This window comes from Theobroma umbraticum, unplaced genomic scaffold (assembly GCF_002168275.2).
Source record: "Theobroma umbraticum cultivar Fairchild unplaced genomic scaffold, ASM216827v3 scaffold_20.0, whole genome shotgun sequence".
In the NCBI taxonomy this organism is placed as follows: domain Eukaryota; kingdom Viridiplantae; phylum Streptophyta; class Magnoliopsida; order Malvales; family Malvaceae; genus Theobroma; species Theobroma umbraticum.
This window is the reverse complement of record NW_018397266.1, coordinates 4,848,458-4,854,765: the sequence shown is the minus strand read 5'-3', so window position 1 is coordinate 4,854,765 and position 6,308 is coordinate 4,848,458.

Sequence of the window (6,308 nt, the reverse complement as noted above, 5' to 3'; positions counted from 1 at the left end):
TTTTTTATATCGATAAAATAATTTAGTGTATGTAAATAAATAATCGAAGAATATTTTGAGAAAAGTATATATCAATTTTGAAGGGAGATTCTTGATTAAATGATTATTTGGTTATATAAATAGGGAATAATATATTATGTAGTATTGACAATTAAAAAATTATATAATATTTACAGAACAAGGTCTTAACCTCCAATTTAAATTGTTTTAATCCAAAATTATAAAAATTGAAATTCAATATAATTGAAAATCTAATAATCTAACTGGAACCTGTTTTGCTTGCTTGACTGTCCGCACTGTATCTATCTGTTCCGTTTCTTGAAGATTCAACCAGGAAGAGAAAAAATATTTATTGAATATTGACGATTTTTGTCTTTTTTGCGTGGGGTAACAATAAGGACCCAGCACCTTAACGGCTTACGCAGCAAATGGGTTATAACTTTCAACGCAATTATTAAAAAAAAAATAAAAAGATAATAATGTGAATGGGATGGGATGGCACATTGTTTTACAAGTTGGGTGGTTTGACCCATTGATATCTTGTCGGTATTAAGTTATTCCAACTGATTTTTCACGGAAACGGCTGAAAAGTCCCCATGATTTTTTTCCGACTTTATGAATCATCCATTACACACTAAAGTAGTATTTGTTATGAAAAAAAATGAAAACATATTTTTTTATAATTTATTTAATTAAATTATATTAAAGATATTTTTGACTTTTAATTTTATTATTTTATTGTTTTAATGTTGTAATTGCATTTTAATAAATATAATTTAGGCACATTATTACGGAGAACTTACCAAACGTACTACTGTCCCTCATTCTTCATTCTTTTGCATCGTTTTTAAATGTCTTTAAAATGTGTGTCAGCTTGAAATGTATCTTCCAAAATTTTACCAAATGTAATTCTGTGCCAACGTTTGTTACACACATTATTGTATATATTTATTGTCGGTTCCAGGGGCATTGAAATAAATTCAGAAAAAAGAATAATAAATATTTATAAAGTAGCCTGGACAAATTAATCATAATTCTATGATAAGTAGTAAGACAGATTTAACTATTTGACAAAGAATTATTCCAACACAAGAAAAAGCAATAATAGGTAGAATTGTTGGCCAGTGCCTCAAATCTTATCTCAATATTAGTTTTATTTCCCTGGGAAAACACCGAACGGGGCAGCTTATGGTTTAGTGGGCCTTCATCTAAAAGTGTCCAATTCCAATTATTTCAGGCCCAGCTGTTGAATTAAGCCCTGAACGCTCTAGAATTCAGGCCCAATAATTTGTCGTTTCTTTCATTCCCCCATTTTTTTACAACTCTCTCGGCTTTCCCTTCCAATTGCACAATCAAAGTCATGAATGCACAACCTGGTCTATGAGGCTTACGTATATTGCAATGGAGAATTAATTAATGTATTTTATGTTTATTATTCTTGATTAAGGTCCTTTCTAATTTTCTTTTCCTTTGATTTTGTTTATTCCACATTCTTCTTTATGATTATCTGGAATTGTTTGACATAATCCATATAATAATTTTTGGAGTTTTCCCAACAATTTGGTGGAACCTATATTCAATTATTTCTCACCCTAAAATTTTATTGAAAAATTTTATTACAAACTTCCTTGAGAGAATTTTGATCAATCATTACGTTATATTGCTTATTATCAGTTTTACTAATTAATTAATTTAAGTAGCAAACTAGAAATTTATTAATTTTAGTTATTAGCAACATAAATAAATAAAAAATTATAAATGATAAAATAAAAAATGTTTAAAATTACATCTCACAAATAAATTATTCTTGAGACCCATCATATGAAAATTTCGAACAATCATACCAGCTCTGTCACACTCAAAACCCACAACTTATTTTATAGTTCCAAGTGTGAAAATCTTAACAGATCATAGCTTATTCCAAACTAAATGCCTTAATTGTATCAACTTATTCAAAATCAGCATTTTATTGATAAAAAGATATATTCATACATTCACAAGAGTTTATACATTGTTTCCACATGCTAACAAAGGCTTAAATTTCAAAGTTACATGAATTATCCCAAATTGCTAAGGAAAAATTTTATAAATCTAATATTGCCTTTTTGCAAACTCTTGTTATACATTCAAACTTGCATCCAAACCAATCTGAAGCTTAATTTAAAAAACGAAACAAATTTAGTGAGCCACAAAGCTCAGCAAGTAAACTAGTTATAGTTAAGGAAATGACACCCAGAAACCATGAGCAAAAGCAAAAGAGACCAAATTGGGGCATTTTAAAGTACTCTAGAATATGGTATTTTGAAAGCTCTAAACAAATCTTATCGAATGACTCAAAGGGTCTTAGAAACATAGCTCTTAACTTATGAAATCATAACTTTAAAATAGATATAGGATGCAAAATACATATATTTCAAATATCAACAATATCTGGAACAAATATTGGTAGCTCATATTTTCAGTAGTTTAGAAATAGATCTCAAAGTGTTTTCTTTTTCTTATACAAGCTTAAATGCAATTTCTAATGGTTTATATAAAAACATATTTTTATACGGATAAATCTTAATATAATAGTAATCACAAGTGATTTATGAATTCAAAACAATCGTTTCAAATATCTGGCATATAGAAAAATCATTGTTTATTAAAAAGGTTTACATTCCTAGTCGTCATCATACAATGAAGTTTAGACTCTCGTTGATGCATTTAAATAGGTTAAACTCCCATAAATGACGCTACCAATTGGCTAGAGTCTTATAATTATACCTCATCCGTACACTAGATGAATCTAAACTCTTATCGATGAATGAATCAGATGGGTCAAACTCCCATTGGTCGAATACAAAGGGCAAATCAAATGTAAGCTTCGATGATATTTCAAAAGAAGTCAAAAGTCAAATTTTCATATTTGTTGATATAACAATGAACATATTCAAAATGCCAAAGGCTAATCATATATCATTGCAAGATTCATTTTAGTTTAGATGTCAAATTCTATTAAAAAATGTTGTAGAAAGTATATAAAAGTACTTCAAAAGTTTACTTTATAAAGGCATAATATCTAATAAAACCTTTAAACTATTTAAGAAATTCAAAGAAGCTTTTATTCTTTTATTGCGTTCAATTAAGTACTTTTACTTTTATTTTGAGTCAAATATAGACTAATGGTTGACTAATTATTGTTAGTTAAAATGTCACTTGTTCTTTTGTACTATGTGTCACTAACATGGTTATATGACATTTTTCACCTTACGCGTTAGTACCACATTAGTATAAAATAACCAGTAATATTTTAAATATTAACAATTAGTTAATCGTTAGTCAGAATGACTTATTTGGCTCAAAATAAAATACTAGGTTTGATTGAATACAATAAAAGAATAAAGATTTATTTAAATTCTTTTAAATAGTTCATGCGTTTTTAATTTCAAGCATTATGCCTTTATAGAATAACAGTTTCTCAAGATTCCAAAAGATGACTTATAATTTCATAGTAAATCAAATGTTGTCAAAATACTCTTAATATATTTTAAAACGACACATATTCATAAACAAGTTCAATTTTTAACTTTAAAACATTGCTTTGATGATTCTAATAGATGAATAAGCTTTTAGAAAAATCAAAGACAACTAGATTGAACTAAAACTACAGAGTTGCTTTGAATATCGCTAACCATGCTAAAAGCACTGCAACAAGAACTAATCTGATAATGGTCACTGGTGACTAAGCTTTTAGGATAATTTTAGCACACTAGACGTATGTTGGAAAGACTTTAATCCCAACTTAAATGAAAATTGACAAAAATTGGTAGATTTTAGTAACTAGAGTAATAGGTATAATGGAAATTGGTTAGGACAAGATTAACACACACTTTTTATAACTTAAAAGGTATGACGATGATTAATGAACATAATAGAACACATATCCTTTAAATTTTAATAAGCCAAATGAAAAGAACATAATTTTAACAGTAAGGTTTAAAAACAATCTCAAACTTCAAAGACAAAGAACAACATTAAGACATGTTAACAGAACACTTAACCAAATGCTGAAACCAATAAATCTTAGGTGATTAACTATAATTAACTACTCACCTCAAAATTAGAACTTAGATCTCTCATAATATATGTAGAATTCAGTTTTAGCATCGAACTTTCAAAATCAGCTCCAAAAACAATAAAAAAATTTCTAAAATATCACATTCAAGTTTTTTGAAATTTTTAACAAAAGATTAACTTTTTTTACCTTTTACCTCATCAAACTACTTCCCACTCCATAAAGATATCGCATTGCATTACTCTTTTTTTTTTAATTTCTTTTGGGATTTGGTTCAATGTCACTTATTAAAGTTTCTTAAGGCATGTTATCAATGGAATTGGCAAGCTGACCTAATTGTGTCTCCAAAGTCTGGAGTGATGCCACTTAACTTTGAATGATGGCATCAGTCTTTGCCATGTATTGTATAAACATCTTTTCTGTAGTTGTTTTCTTTTTTTTTTTTCAAGCAAAGGATCTTTAATTTGTGGTGGAAAACCAGGATGAAAATTTAGCTTTACTGCTAAACAGGATCCTTGGTTTTTACTCCATTAGAAGTTAGGATGATTCGTCTAACCAAGATTATAAGTGTTAGAATATGGATTATTCCGTTACCTATTAAAATTTTCAACAAACTGTACAGACTCAGCAGTAATAGGACACTCATTATTGGGATGCCTATCTCCACATAACTCACATGTCGAAAAAGGACTCTAAATAGGACAGCTAATGTATCAATTTTCTTGGTGAGAGCCTAATTGTGCAATCAAGGCATTTATTGCATCAAACTTATGAACACCGGTAACTTTTCTTGCATCCAATCTTTTGGATGACCATTGATAACTGTTGGATGGCAGCTCCTCTAACAGGTTATAAACCTCATTAATGATTTTACTCATAAGTGCACCACCAACTATAACATCAATGATGATTCTAATTGGTCCCAACAAACCATTATAGAAAGTCTGAGCTTGTAGCCATTTAGGTAACCCATGGTAAGGACATCATATAAACACATCCTTATACCTCTCCCAAGCCTCATACAGTGATTTAGAATTGAATTATGTAAAGGAGGTGATGTTGTTCCACATCTTAGCTGTTTTAGATGATGCAAATAACTTAGTCAAGAATTTCTGAGCCAAATTATCCCAAGTACTAATGGAATAGCTAGAAGCAAATTCAACCAACCTTTTGCTTTGTTTCTTAGTAAAAGCGAGAAAAGACCCAATCTAATGGCACTATAAAAACCACTGGTCTTGAATGTATAGTAAATCTCTAAGAAATTCACAGTATGTGCTTTAAGATCATTATTCGATAATCTCCCAAACTGAACTGAAGTTTGAATCATCTAAATAATTACTGGCTTAATGTCAAAGTTATTGGCTTGGATGGTAGGTCTACGAATGCTAAAATGAATGCCTTGAATGAGAGGTATAACATATTCTTGCAAAGACTTGTTTTCCTTTTGTTAATCAGCCATTGTTTCAAATTGAGTCGAAGCTTGTGAATTTTCTTTTCGAAGTTTTTGAAAATTCTTTACGATTTTTGGATCAAAAGGAACAATTTTTAAACTTCTCATTTTTTGTATACAATGACCAAAAGTACCTAAAAACAAAAAAAAAGCTTGAATTAAGACTAAGATTGCTTAGTATTAATATTAACAAAGAAAATTTGGTAGAACTCTCCAACAATAACGTCAAAAACTTGTTTTTAGATTTACCATGCAAGTGCACGTATCGTTAACAAGTAATATAATAGAAAGTAAAGTTCATTCCTACAGAGAATTGCCTAAATCCATTTTCTAAGTACCAAAATTAAAACAACTCAATCTTATCCAAACAATCAAATTTTAGAACTACTAAAAATTAAATAAACTAAAACTAAAACTAAAACTAGAACTAGAATTAGAACTAAAAGAACAAGTAACAATTTAACTAATTAATTAATAAACCAAAGGTCAAGAACCACATTATCCCCTCAATGTTTCATCTGAATCTTTTTAATTCAATCTTGACTCAGTAAATAGGCTTAAGTTGTTAATCTAGAGTTTTAATTTATTTATAAGGCTCTTTCAATGCTCTTACAAAAATATCTTTCTTAACCAATTTCCTATATTCCTATGTAAATTGAAATCAAGAAAGATTCATTTAGCTTAGAATCTAATTATGGCTACATAAGACATGTAAGTGTATTTCTACCATTCACGCGAATCAAATCAATCATCTCATGCAATTGATATTGAACATATGTTATTTCATCCATGGCTTACTCT